The following is a 15,750-nucleotide window of genomic DNA, read 5'->3' on the forward strand; positions in this document are numbered from 1 at the left end:
TAAAAATGTCATGTATTGATTAGAAAAATGCTTACAACTCTCAGGTACCACTTCATACCTATCAGATTGGCCAGTATGACAGGAAAGGAAAAGAATACACATTGGAGGGGGTATGGCAAAGTTGGGGCTTTAACGCATTGTTGGTGAAGTTGTGAATTGATCCAACCATTCTGGAGAACAACTGCCCCGGAACTACATCCAAAGGGCTATAGTACTGTACATACCCTTTGATCCAGCTATTCCACAACTAGATCTATATTGTAACTGTGAAAATATGGGTTTCAAGACTGTGAATTTCCCAAACTGTAAAGATAATTTTTAGCGTCTTGATTTTATATCAAAAAATAAGTGGTCGCCATGGGAAAAATTTCCAAATATGAAATACCCAAGTCAGCTGGGTTTTATGGAGATTTTAATTCATATAAATGAAGGAATTAAGGAAAGGGAAAGAGACAGAGTAAGAGGAAATAGTAGAAAAAGGCTAGGGCCTAGGCCAATGGCCTAGGCCTTTCTCTTTAAGAGAGAAACTAAGTCAATCTTTAATCACTCACCACAAGATCTTTCCAAGCAAAACTCTAGTGTTCAGAGACTCAGCAGCCTCCTCTGACTCCTGACCTCCAATTCAGCTACCAAAGCTGAACTAAATCGAACTCCCTTGAACTGGTTCAGACCGCTCTTTTTAAAGAGAAATTTCTTTTGTGTCACCTCCCCTAAATTTTCACGTCTACCAATCACAGTAGATACTTTCCTAGGACAGCCCATTCTTAGTTTTTAGTTCTCACCTTCTCTGGATAGATTATATCTTCTGAGTACTTCTCACCTCTTTGCTAAGCTTGCCCCTTGCAAGTTGCCTGAACTTTTAGTGATTAATTTGACCTTTATAGGTACTTAGCACCCTTTTGTATTAGATCTAAAAATAGACCTAGCTTAAGGTTTTAGCCTCACTATAAGTATGAGTTAAGTACCTTCATTGTTCACTAAGGAGTTTACAACTTTATCTTCCCCTAAAGTATGCCCAAGTATGGGTGGAGTAATTTAAAGTTCCCAATACATTCCTGATCAAGTACCTCCATTGTTTAAATGGGGAATAACCTTAACCATACCTTAAGATAATGTTCCAAGGTAGAGTCTGAGAAAATTTAAGATTCACAATATCCCAAAGAAATCAATACATCAAAATTATCAACAATCATATGAAAAAAATATTCTAAATCCCTTCTGATTAGAGAAATATAATCTAAAACAACTCTGAGGTACCACCTCATACCTAGCAGATTGGCCAACATGACAGCAAAGGAAAAGTAAATAAAATATAATAAATAAAATATAAAATAAGCAAAGGAAAGTAACAAATGCTGGAGGGGATGTGGCAATTTCCCTGACCAGACCTCAGAAGCCTATGAGGCTGTTCAGTCATGTCCAACTATGTAACCCCATGAACCATACTGTCTTTATGGAGTTTTCTTTCTTTTTTTTTTAAGTGTATTTATTTAATTAATTAATTAAGAATATTTTTCCATGGTTACATGATTCATGTTCTTTCCCTCTCCTCTTCCTACTCCCTCCCATACCTGATGTGCAATTCCACTGCATTTTACATGTGTCATTGATCAAGACCTATTTCCATATTATTAATATTTGCATTCAGATGATTGTTTAGAGTCTATATCCCCAGTCATATCCTTAATGAAGTTTTCTTGGCAAAGATCCTGGGTGGTTTGCCATTTCCTTCTCTAATTCATTTTATAGATGAAGAAACTGAGGCAACCGAGGTTAAATGACTAGTCAGATAGCTAATAAGTGTCTGAGGCCAGATTTGAACTCAGGTTTTCCAGACACTGGACCAGAGCTCTATCCACTGAGTCATCTACTTGCCCCATCGGAGACCTACAGTATAAACATAGTGTAGCCAAAATGTTAAATATTCATAATTTCTCTAATAGTAGAAAGTTATGTTGTTGCAAATAGAATGATTTAAACAGAAGCAGAGTTGTTGCTTTTTAATAGCCCAAACTTATGGTACGTGGGAATATGTGTCTCCTCTATCTCCTCATAGTTCTCCCCACCATGTAGCACCATCTTTTTCTTTTAAATTAGAGTAGGGAAAGTTTTGGGGTATCATGGAAAGGAGTAAGAAGGGAGGTCAGAATTCAGTTAGTAAGAATAGTAGTTCTGAGCCAAGGAGAAGCATCCCTGAAGGCAGCCAAGTCAAGTGTGACATGGAGGATGAGGAAAAGGGAGGCTGAGTTGTGGCCCATCTGGGAAGCTGCTAGATTTGGTACCAAAGGATGTGGTTTTAAATATTGACTCTGCTTTTTTTAGCACCTATGGCCTCAAGCAAATCACTTAATCCAGGAGGGCTGGTTTCCTTATGGAGCAGGTTGGATTTATAGTCCAAACAAATTGTAACGCTCAAATCCTTTGATCCTATGAGTCATACAGGGCCAGGTCTTGATATTAATTGGGATTCAGTTAATCCTGATCCAGATAAAACATTTCAAGGAAGGAAGGGCCCTAAACCAGGCCATCTATAATATGAGAGGCCCTACCCTAAAGTACTAAGTAAATGCTGGTTATTATAGTCATAACAGACCTGTATTAGGATGGTAGGATAGTATAGAATTCATAAGTCACTGGCTCCTCTGATGTACAATATTCTGTTCTAGGAACTTTAGTGGGGAGGGGCTGTTGATGGATACTGGTCCTTCTCTGGAGGAGCTTACATCCTGGTGATAAGGACAAGACAATTAACAATACCCTGGATTCCCTGACAGCCTAGGAGACTTGACAGTTTATCCAGGCTTAGAGATAATAGGAGTATCTTTATCCCCATTTTACAGATGAGGGCTCAGAAAGTTACATCCATGGTCACTTTAAGTCTTTTCTGTTATACCATGATGCTTTTCTACAAAGCAGGTGACGTCAGTGATTGGGCAGGCTTCATGAAGGAGATAGATGAGTCTTGACTTGGGTCTAATAATAATAGTTACCATTTATATAGTCTGTTAGGATCAGGCAAAGTGCTTTACCAATATTATCTCATTTTATCTCATAAGAAGCCAAGGATATATTATTATTCCTATTTTTATAGATAAGGAACTGAAGCTGACAGAAGTGAAGTGACTTACTCAAAGTTACACAATAAGGTCTGAAGCTGATTTGAATCAGGACTCACTCCAGGTCTAGTGCTCTAACCACTGCACAACCTAGAGAGATAGTCAAGAGATAGAGAGGTTAGAGGAACAGCTAGATGACCTAAAGCACAAAGGGAGACATGGTTAGGATTCTTTATTATTATTGAAACTGTCAACATGGAATCTAGAAACCTCAAACTTGTAGCCTAGTAAGATCTGATGAACCCCAAGTTTCAGGACTAGCTTGTAAGTTAGAGACCCCAGTGACTCTTTAGTGCAGTAGGCAGCACATCAGTCTCATAAACTGAAGGTCCTGAGTTCCCTACTCGAAAGGAGGGTGAGATACAGTGGGAGAGGCTTCTGGAGACCAGAGGAGTCATTTGGCCTGGGCTTGGCCCACCTGACAGGGATTGTCTTTTACCTTAGGGTTCATTATTCAGTCTGAAACTGCTACCCTGAAATTCCCTTCAGGGTTGATTCTCACAGGAACAGGGAACCAGTCCAAGCTTTGGGGTCTCCAGCTTATCGGCTAGTCTTAAAAGTTGGAGTTCATCAGATCTTACTAGGCTTCAAGTTTAGGGTTTCTAGATTCCATGTTGACAAAACCATTACCTTCTTTCTTAGAATCAAAATTAAGTATTGATTTCAAGGCAAAAGAGCAGCAAGAGCTAGGCAGTTGGGGTTAAGTAACTTGCCCAGGATCACCCAGCTAGGAAGGGTCTGAGGCCAAACTGGAACCCACAACTTCCCATTTCTAGGTCTGACTCTCTTCCACTGAGCCACCCAGGTGCCCTAGCAAAGGGACAATAGATAGACCAATCTAAGTTAAGAGAAGGCTTTGTGTATCGAAGTAATAAGAGATCAGTCTTGGAAGGTAGGTTGGGAGTAGATCATGAAAGACTTTGAATGCTAAGCTAAGAAGTTAAAGTTTTGCTCCATGGACAATGGGAAACCATTGAAAGACTTTGAGACTTTGATCAGGGTCGTGCTGACAAACCTATGTCATACATGCTGAAGGGGGCTGCTCCCCTCCTCTCCGTGCCACGGAGGACATTCTTTACTTCATTCATCCCTCTACCCAGCAGCCAATGAGAGCGCTTCTTCCCTCCCCCATCTGGGGTACTGGGGTAAGGCAGGAGGCTCACATGCAGCATAAGGGTTGCAGTTTGGGTACTTGGTCTCTAAAAGGTTCACCATCACTGGATTAGGAGAATCACATGATCCAAATAGTATTTCAGAAATATTAATAGTAATAATAGCTGAAATTTATGCAGTGTTTTAAGGTTTGCAAAACAATTTTCAGATATTATCTTTTATCCTCACAATAACCCTGAGATGGTTGTTTTCCTATTTTATTATTCCTATTTTACAGATGAGAAATTAAGTTAAACAGAGGTTAAGTAATTTGTCCAATAAATTGCCCAATGGACAGATTGATTGTTATATGTTTTTTAAACCTTCGTCATTTATCTTAGAATCAATACTGTGTATTGGTTCCAAGGCAGAAGAGTGGTAAGGGCTAGGCAATGGGGGTCAAGTGACTTGCCCAGGGTCACACAGCTAGGAAGTGTCTGAGGCCAGATTTGAACCAGGGATCTCCAAGTCTGGTGGTCTATCCCCTGCACCCCCCAACATAAAAGTAAAGTGTGACTGTAATGTGAATTTGAGGGTGGAATATCTCTGGGCTTTGTCTGCATGGCATTAAAAGAGGACATGGGGACAGGGTGATGGACCCTGAAAGGACATAGTTTTAAGATGACATGAACTAATTCTTTGTTACAAAAGAAGGTGATAGGAGTCACTGGGAAGTGATAATATTGGGGAGGAAGAGAGGAGAAAGAGTAAATAAAGCAAGTATTTTTTAAAAATAAATGAGTCTGATTTAAATATAGGCTCCTCTCACCCTCTCCTCAGTAAGCTGACAGTCAGGATGGAAGGAAAGCAACCCAGGAAAGCGATTCCCATGACACTGGTGGGTGGGGAAGAGGAGAATAGGGAAATGATAAGTCATTCTGAACCAGTTAAACAGGGAGTCATGGAAATCTCTGTATAACATGATGTTTGGGATGGTAATAAATGCCAAATGAGTGGAACAGATGGAGGCAAGGAGGGAAGAGTTCATTTCTTTCTTTAATAATAACTGACATTTGCATAGCCCTTCAAGGTTGCTAAATCATTATTCACACATTTGAGCATTACAACCACCTTGGGAGGTTTTATAGCATATATAATTATATACTCACACATACCAAAAAAATATCAAATATAATTATCCCATTTTATGGATAAGGAAACTGAGGCTGCTGAGAGAAACTAAGTCCTTTCTCTAAGGATCCCACAATTAACAAGTTTCCTAGGCAGGACTGGAATCTCCAAATACAAAACTCTTTCCATGACACCAGGATGCCTCTTCTCTAGGCTGGAGTGAGTCTGGAGGGCTTCATCTCGAGGAGGTGGTGGCCAGATTGGAAATCAAGAAACCCAGGTTCTATTAGAACTCTGCCTGTAACTTTTACCATTCACTAACCATTAGCTCTCCAGGCCTCAGTTTCCTCCTCTACAAAAAGGACAGATTAAATGAGATCATCTCTCAGCATTTATGCTGTGCCTATAAATCCAAAATGTGTTGGATTTCAAATCCTGGTAAATTGTAAATCTGTCTGTCTTTGACTCTGTCTCTGACTCTGTCTCTTTCTTTCAGGCCCCTGCTACTAGAAATTACGCAGTCTCATTCTGTGAAAATCATCTCCGGGATCATGGCTTCACTGCTACTAAGTGTTCCTTTGAAAGAAAACGATGGCTAGCAAGCTGATGCTGAGGGACCACGGGGATTCTCAGGCCAGAAGTTTTCAGGTTTCTGAGGATGCTCTTGGTGCCATCAAGCAAGAAGCAGCAGCAAGGATGACATTAGTGTTTCCATGTTTTAAACCAATGCAAAGGTAAGCGAATAATATGGAACTGTGTTTTTCATTGTCAGCTAGGTGTAGTCTGGAACCTGAGTTCTCTCTGTGGATGAATGAATGTGAAAAAAAAACATTTATTATGCATTTACTCAATGCCACACACAGTGATACAAATAGAAGCAAACTCGACGGTCTCTTGCTAACATTCTATTGGAGATAGATATTGGCAACCCATTCTGCCGAGTAGTGTTTTGGACTAGAGATTGAAGGATAATGAGTGAAGTCTTAGAGTAATTTAATTGACAAGGAGAAAAGTTGGGCATCTCAATCAACTATGAACTGGATTAAAAAAAAAAAAACCCTTACCTTCCTTCTTAGAATTAATACTATGTATTGGTTCTAAGGCAGAAAAGCATAAGGTAGGCAATGGGGGTTAAGTAACTTGCCCAGGGTCACACAGCTAGGAAGGGTCTGAGGCCACATTTGAATCCAAGACCTTTTGTCTTTAGGCCTGACTCTCAATCCACTGAACCACCCAACTGCCCCCAGAACCGGATTTCTTGCTAGAGATTGGGAGATAGAAGTCGGGGTTGCGGCAGAACGAGAAGAAAGGGTAGGAAGCCACAGGTGAAGGCCTTTTTTTTTTTTTTTAAACCTTCCGGGTAGATTAGCTCCGGGAGTAGTTCTCCACCTTTTCTCATAAATATTCTTCCTTCTTCTTTGGCCCGGAGGGTTGCTGCTTCACCCACCCCCCCACCCAGCCTATGCAAATCAATGCTCACTTTCTACCTTTGGCAGCTTTCCCGCCCAAGACAACAACAATCAAACACCTAATTCCTCCACTAACTTTCTCACCCAGAGTCTAGTCCTCTCCCGGGATCAGGATCGCAGCAATTCTGGTCCTTTCTAAAAAAAAAAGTACAAAGTTGGGGAGGGGAGGCGTGTTCCGTCAGTCTTCCGGCCTGTCTCCCACCCCATCCATCCTACTCCCTGGCACCTGCCTTAGCGCTCGAGGTAGCCCAGAACGATCCATGGAACCTTAGTGAAAAGCCGGGAGAGAGTCCTTTCTCGGACCCCTTTCTCTCCGAGGGAGTCCGGCCCAATCCGAGCCTTATGTGAAAGATGGGAACAGAACCCTTTGACTTTGCTCGTTAAGATAAGCACGATTATTGTGGAAATAGGCGGCCTTCTCATCCGGACTTTGCTTGAAAAGGGTCCTTTGGTCCCCCTTTGCTGGGGTATGATAAAATCCACCTTCCGCGATCCCCTGCAGCTCGCCTTTCCAGTCTGCCTGAGCCTTAGACGTGCGCCTTTCCTGTTCTCCCAGTTAAACTGCGGGGTTGCCAAACGGCGGGAAACAAAGGTTAGAAATGGTTTCTCATAACTTCAGAAAACTTACGTGGACATTTATTATTAATGTGTCAACATGGAAGTCTAGAGATCCCCAGTTTATTTAGTTTGAGTGTAGAAACCCCAGGTTTTGGCCTTGTCTCAGGAGAGTTTCCCCCTGAGGGAAGGTCCCTCTTCACCAGACAGTGAACTTCCTGGTAGTTTGGGTGGGAACAGCTAATCCCATCCAATATTAAGCATCCCTTTTGTCCCAATGGTTTCTTCCCCCTAGGCTAAGGTCCATGACCAAGGTGACCCAGCCCTGGGCTGAGTCTTTCCCTTTTGTGTCCATTGTGGGGCATCAGCCCCTCACTATTATTCCTGTCTGGAACTCCTCATTTTCCTTTCTTACCATTGTAAAGTCAATCAACTGCCCCTCTAATCCTAAATCCCCCAGGTCATCTAGAGTGGTCTATAGGTTCCCCAGGTTCTTTTGTTCCTCCTGTCGGTCCTGAGTCGGTGGCACTCCCAGGGGCTGGTGACCAGGGCGTCTTGACTCTGTGCAGTCATGGGAAGCAGCTCTGTTGCTGTATTAGTAGCTCTAACCCCTTTTCCCTTGATTAAAGAGTGATTTTTGACTATTTAATAGTTCTGTGTTTTTTCTAGTTGACAAAAGTAAAAAAATTAAAAATATGTAATAATGTTTTTACCTGTAATTGGGGGGAAATACAATATTGTTGGAGAAAAACACATAAAATAAAATCCTAGGATCCATGGGTGGGAAGTAGAAATTGAGGGAACCTTGAAAATCAAAGGACACTCTTTAACCATTATTTAAAAATATAACTAGGAAAATCCATAGGTTAAAATGTAGTGCTTTATTGAGAAATGGGGAAGGGGAGCACGGTCGTAAGCCTAGGACCCGAGATAGAAATCCCTCAAGGATTTATAAAGAAAATGAAGGGGGGAGGGGCGACGGGTCGGAACTGCCTCAAGTCGTTTACCTAAAACAACCGCCCAAAAATTCACAGGAAAATCCCTTATTTTGGGGAGAATCTGGATACAATCAAGCCTCCCTGAAGGGATTATAACATTTTACCGAGGTGGGAGACCGAATTTTCAAGAAATTGGAGAATAGTTACTGTGGGGGGTACATTCAAACATTTTAGCATTTTATTATTTTAAATACTTACCTTCCGTCTTTGAATCAATACTGTGTTTTGGTTTCAAGGCAGAAGAGTGATAAGGGCTAGGCAATGAGGGTTAAGGGACTTGCCCAGGGTCACACAGCTAGGAAATTTCTGAATTCATATTTGAACCCAAGACCTCCCATCTCTAGCTTTAGCTCTCAATCCACTGAACCACCCAGCTGCACCCATTTTAATCCTTTAAAGAAATTATCAGCAAGTTGGAGCCGGCTACAAGGAGAAGAGTGATCTGGGAGATGCTGAAGTGAGCATCAGTAATGATGGCTGGACCTCCTGGAAGAAGCTTCAGCTATTATAGGTGTCAACTAGAAAAAACGCAGAACTATTAAATAGTCAAAAATCACTCTTTAATCAAGGGAAAAGGGGTTATCGCTACTAATACAGCAACAGAGCTGCTTCCCATGACTGCACAGAGTCAAGACGCCCTGGTCACCAACCCCTGGGAGTGCTACCGACTCAGGATGGACAGGAGGAACAAAAGAACTTGGGGAACCTATAGACCACTCTAGATGGCCTGGGGGTTTAGGATTAGAGGGACAGTTGATTGACTTTACAATGGTGAGAAAGGGAAATGAGGAGTTCCAGACAGGAATAATAGTGAGGGGCTGGGGCCCTACAATGGACACAAAAGGGAAAGACTCAGCCCTGGGCTGGGTCACCTGGGTAATGGACCTTAGCCTAGGGGAAGAAACCATTGGGACAAAGGGGATGTTCATATTGGATGGGATTAGCTGTTCCCACCCAAACTACCAGGAAGTTCACTGTCTGGTGAAGAGGGACCTTCCCTCAGGGGGAAACCTCTCCTGTGACAAGGCCAAAACCTGGGGTTTCTACACTCAAACTAAATAAACTGGGGATCTCTAGATTTCCGTGTTGACACAGGAAAGACTAGTTTTTTTAAACCCTTATCTTCTGTCTTGAAGTCAATACTGTGTATTGGCTCCAAGGCAGAAGGTAAGGGCTAGGCAATGGGGGTCAAGTGACTTGCCCAGGGTCACATAGCTGGGAAGTGTCTGAGGCCACATTTGAACCTAGAACCTCCCATCTCTAGGCTTAGCTCTCAATCCACTGAGCAACCCAGCTGCCCCCTTATAGGAAAGACTTCTAAGACAAAAGGGTACTCAAGGTTGGCACTTAAGATTTGATCCTGTGTATTTCAGAGTCTAAGAACAGTCCAGCCTGGGACTCCTGCTTCAGGCAAATTACCAAACTCAGAAGACTCAATTCAAAACACTGTCCTACTGGGAGAAGGATAGAGTAATCTAGTCTGAAGGGAGCTTAAAGAGCAATGGATTGGATGGGGGGGGGAGGGCGTCGGGTTTTACCAACTTTTTTGAGATATTAATAACTTAAGAATAACACACTAGTTTCTCACTCCACACATGGAAAACACAATTGCTTGTATTTTTCTCATTGCTTGAATGTGGGTGAGATCTTGCCCTTGAGGTTACTTGGAGCCTCCAGGACTTTCATTTTTGGCTTTTTTCCTTTTGTTGTTACTTTTAAATTCTTCCCTCCTCTCTTAGAATCAGTACTATGTATGTATCAACTTGAAATCCAAAGAGCCCAATTTTGCCCCAACTCCGGAGAACTCACCCATTTCAGACTGAACAATAGACCTTAAAGTACTTGGTGATCCCAATTTAGGTGGGGCTAATGTACGCTTAGAAGTTTCCCCTATTGTGTCTGAGATCCGTGCCCAAGAAGACCTACACCTGGGCAGGAACCATGGTAGTAGGGCACTTCCTGATAGCCAGCCTCTGGCTACAGCCTCTTTCCCAGGCCTGCTTACAACGGGGCAGTGCAGTGTGATGGCCTGAGTTCCCCAAAGGGTATAGAAGATCCCTATGCTCTATTGTACGTGCATTGGAGAGGACCCAAGTTTGAGGGATGCTTTCCTGAAGGAGGTGACCTCTGGGATCAACTTTAAAGCAGGGATAGCAATTAAACAAGCTAGGAGAGTGCCAGAAAGGGCATTGCAGGCAAAGAGATCAGCCTCAATAAAGTCAGTCATATAAGCAGAAAAGGATAAGAAGTTGGAAAAGGAATAGAGTGATCCAATTAGGCTAGAAAGTAAAATGGGTGCAGGAGAGGAATAATATAAGGCTGCCAAAGTAAAGTAATGACAGATCATGGGAGCTTTGAATACATTGGAGTTTTCGACTTATTCTTTTTATTTATTCTTAACATTCTTTTTAAAACTTTGAGTACCAAATTCTCTCTCTCCAGCCTTTCCACTGCCCTTTAAGAAAACAGTATCATATCAGTTATATGTGTAAAATCAGGCAAAATGTATTTCCAGATTAGCCATGATGCAAAAACAAATGAAGAAAGATAACATGAAAAAAAATGCTTCAATCTATGTTCAGAGTTCTTTGGTTCTCTCTCTGGAGAGAGCTGCCATTTTTCTTCATGGGGCCTCTGGGAGTTGTCTTGGATCATTATCTGGATCAGAGTAGCTAAGTCTTTCACAGATGATGCAATATCACTATTACTATGTACACTGTTCTGCCCAGTTCACTTCATCCTGCCTCAACTCACAGAAGTCTTCCCAGATTTTTCTGAAACCATCCTTCTCATCCTTTCTTCTAGCCCCATAGTATCTCATATACCACACAGTCATATACCACAACCTGTTCAGGTATTCCCCAATTGATGGGTACAAATTTAAGGGTGTTCACTCCATTGCCAATTCTTTGCAACCACACAACGAGCTGCTATAATAAATCTTACACACATGTTGGTAAAACCCTCACCTTTCTACTTAGTATTAATTCTAAGACAGAAGAGCAGCAAGGGCTAGACAATCAGGGTTAAGTGACTTGCCCAGGGTTATACAGCTAGAAAGTGTCTGTGATCAGATTTGAACCCAATTCCTTCTAGTTCCAGGCTTGGCATTCTATCCACTGTGCTACCTACCTATCGATACATATGTGTTCTTTTCCTTTAATCTCTTTGGGATATAGACCTAGGTCCATATTGATGGGTCAAAGGGTACGTACGGTTTTATAGCCCTTTGGGCATAGTTCTGTTGTGGGGTGCTAGAGGTGAACCCCTGGGGTCCGGGAAGGGTACCTTTTGTAAGGATGTAAGACTGAAACTTAGCTTAAAAATAAAAAGAGAAATGTATTAATTTAGAAAGTAATGTTGAATCTGGCCAGGAGAAGAGTATAGGTGGAACAGCAAGATGAAAGGCTGCTCCCTGAATCCATCAATTCTGGGGATTTTATACTTTTTACAACAGTGGGGACGTGATGTTGTGTCGTGGTGAGGACATTCCCAGGTGGGGGGTCACCTGACCGGGGTCTGCCTGGTGACCCTCATAGTTTAGAGGACAGATGGATGTCTGAGACACAACCTGATGGGATCAAGGTGTAGCCTGGACGTGCATCTCTATGTCCATCTCAAATCTAAAGGATGGTCCAAGAATGATAATAATCTCAGGGTTTTATAGAAGTATCAGATGTTCTTGGGTTAGAAGTCACAAGGACAGAAGGGAGCAAAGGAATTTCCCTGCTTACAGTTTGCCTGGGTTTTGGGGTTACAATGCCCATGCCAGCTCCAGGATCCTGGACTGGGTCACTCCTCCACCATCAGTGCATTAGTGTCCCTATTTTTCTAAATCCCCTCCAGCATCCCTCTCTTTCCTTTTCTGCCATGTTAGTCATGGTGTGAGGTGTTACTTCAGAGTTAGTTTAACTGAATGCACAGGAGTCTGACTCCCTCATAAATAAGGAATATGGACTTTTTCTTGTGGACAGCGAATGACTTCTAAAGTTTTCTTCCTGAATTCATAAATTGGGCACAAATGAAGCTCATAAGGCCAAAATGAAAATAATTTGTCTTCTTTACCCAATAGTAACTAAATTAAGAAATGGGGTAGGGATTTAATCTGTTCACTGATAGATGAAACTCCTAGGTAAGCAAACTCGCTTGACCAGAGCAGGTCAGCATCTTTTTGGGACGTTATACAGTAGTAGAGAGAGCTGCCTAGAGCACTGAAAAAGTTAAGTGATCTGCCCAGGGTCATATAGCCAAGATGTGTCAAGAGAAACCTGGTACCCTGGTGTCCTGGCTTCAAGACCTGATCTCTACTACACCATACTGCCTTTCAAAAGAAGAAATAGCTGTATTTTTTGTTTGTTTTCTTTCTTTATTCTTTCTTTTTTAATTTTTTTCCCCATGGTTACATGATTCTTGGCTCTTTCCCCTCTTCCCTGTCCACTCCTGGAGTTGACAAGCAATTTCACTGGGTTATACATGTGTTATCACTCAAAACCCAAGAAATAACTGTTTTTTAAAAAGTGTTAAATTAATATCTATTAAAGATCACATAACAATAACAGCTTTTAAATTGGTCTTCAGTCTTTATAGTGTTTCGGCATGTAACCCAAGCCATGGCCCAATCTCCTACCTAGCTCTTACTTCATTCCCTGATATCTCTGAAAGCCTTGACAGGAATGAAAGAGGACAGCAACTGGGATTTATTTTCAGGAGATGATTGCTAATAAAGGAAGATATCAAGGAATTCTATGTGGCTTACATGGCAGTCCAGGTTATTATAGATTAAAAGCTGGGAGACATCTCTTAATCCAACTCTCTCATTTTTGTTCACACTTACATAAGGCAGTGTATAACAGAGTATATACTTACCTTTACCTTCTCTCAGAATCAATACTATTAATTCTAAGAAACAGAAAAGCAGCAGAGCAATTGGAATTATATGACTTGTCCAGGATCACACAGTAAAAGGTGTTTGAGGATGGTTTTGAACCCAGGTCCTCCTGACTCCAGGCCTGGGACCCTATCCTGGGCTACCTACCAGTCCCCAGAGAAGGATTTAAATCTCGAATCCTCTGATTCAAAATCTAGAGCTCTTTCCTCTGTGAGATGGTCCTGGAGCCAGTCTCTCTTTTCTCTTTCTATTTGCCTTTCTTCATCTATCCATCCTGCCCCAGAATCTCACCCATTGGCATTACAGTAAATCTGGGATACCTACAAGGTTATTATTATTCAGGCGTGTACAACTCTTCATGACCCCATTTGTGGTTTTCTTAGCAAACATAACCAGAGTCGTTTGCTGTTTCCTCCTCCAGCTCAATTTACAGATGAGAAAACAGAGGCAGACAAAATGAAGTGAATTGTCCAGGGCCACACAGCTAGTAAGTGTCTGAGGATGGATTTGAACTCAGTTCTTCCTGACTCAAGACCCAGTGTTCTCTCCACTGTACTTCCTAGCTCCCTTCCTACAGGATATCCAAGTAGAAATGTCTGTAGGTCTGTAGGTATCTGGAAACATAAGGCTGGAGCTAAGGAGAAGAGAACAGACCAGTGTACGTAAAAAAGAGAAAAGAGCAGAAGGCCAAGGATAGTCTTGGAGAAGACTCATAAAAGGAGTAGTCAGGGAGGTACAGAAGAGCCAGAGAAAGGTATTGTTGCAGATGCTGAGGAAGGAGAAAGTTTCTATATGGAGGGTCTATTTAACAGGATCAGGGACAGCCACTAAAGTGAGATCAAGTTGGTCGAGGAAGGAAGCCACCTGCTGGGGAGTGGCCAGGAAAGGAACTAGAGGACAGTATCTGTGTCCCCCACAGCAGCACGGACGGCAGGGAGTCCTGGGAAGGACATAGAACTTCCCACCAGCCAAGCTGTTGCTGCTGCTGGTGGCTTCACTCCCTGCTGAGCCAAAACAGGGTGGACCATAAACCAAACCGTCGCTCCTTTTTCCTCTCTTTAAAGAAACCTGACATCTGTGCTTCTTGGTTGTTTTATTTTTTACTTCTCTTTCCTGCCACAGGATACTGGGGGGAGTGGGGTGGGGGGGTGGAGGAGGGGAACCCACCTACTCCTAACAAACATCTCGGTCTTAAAAGCCAAGTTCTTTGCATTAAGAGCCCTGGTGCCCCCCTAAGGATAGTCTTTGCTCTCTGACTTGGCTCCATGCTCCACTACAGAGAGCATCTTCCCTCACAGGACCACAAGCCCATCTCCCAAAAGCCCCATCCTGCAGAGCCAATAACCAGCATAACTAAGGCTTCAAATGATGCCTTCTCTAGCGTTTAGAGGGAAAAGAGGGAGTGTGCTATCCGGGGACCTTAATGTAACAAACTAACTAATTGATTTTTAATTAATTAACTAATTTATTAATTTATTAAAAATAAAACGGACTATGGGTGATTAGAAAGTCAAGTCAGTAGAGTGATTTTCTCTGGAAAGAGCTTCAAAGGACCAATGACTCCAGTGGAGTGAATGGAAGAGCTCCCAAAGGGCAGAATCCCAAAGAGGGAGGGAAACTGAGCAAAGGGTCACCTGATAGAAAAGGCCACCTGGGATTGAATTTATCCACTTCTAGATGGCTAAGAGTCTTCCCACAGGCTCATAGTGGTAGGGCTAAAAGGGACCTTGGAGGTTATCTAATCCAACTCTCTTGTTTTACAGATGAGGAAACTGAGTTTCAGATAGATTAAGTGACTTGCTTCAAATCACAGATAAGTAAATAGAAGAGCCAAGATTTGAACCCAGATTCTCTTCTCCAACCCCACTTTCTTTTCTCCATACCAAAAAACATCTCACTAACCTCTCCCTCCTCCCCCCAAATCAGAGGTTCTTAACCTTTTTTGTGTGTGCCATGGGCCCTTTTAATAGTCTAATGAAACCCATGATCTCTTCCCAGAATAATGTTTTTAAATGCATTTAAAAAATCATAACGTTATAAAGGAAACTAATTCTTTGGAAATAAAGATGGTAAGCAATCTCATATAGATTTTACATGTGCAATCATGTAAAGCATTTTTCCATATTAATCATTTTGTGGAAGGAAATGCAAATAGAAAAAAATTAAGAAAATGAAAAAGTTTGCTTTGGTCTGAACTCAGACTTTATCAGTTCTGTTTCTCTGGAAGCAGATAGCATTTTTTTTTTATCATGAATCCTTTGGGATAGTTTTAGATCATTATATTGTTGAGAATAACTGTCATTCACAGGTGTTCAATGTAAAGTATTCCTGTTACTGTGTACAACGGTTCTGCTTTTTTCACTCTGCTTCAGTTCATGTATGTCTTTCCAAGTTTTTCTCAACTCCTCTTGCTTTTCATTTTTCATAGCACCATAGTATTCCATTACAATCACATGATATAACTTACTCAGCCATTCCCCAATTGATGGATATCCTCTCAC

The sequence above is a fragment of the Monodelphis domestica genome, chromosome 4 (assembly GCF_027887165.1).
Source record: "Monodelphis domestica isolate mMonDom1 chromosome 4, mMonDom1.pri, whole genome shotgun sequence".
Lineage (NCBI taxonomy): Eukaryota > Metazoa > Chordata > Mammalia > Didelphimorphia > Didelphidae > Monodelphis > Monodelphis domestica.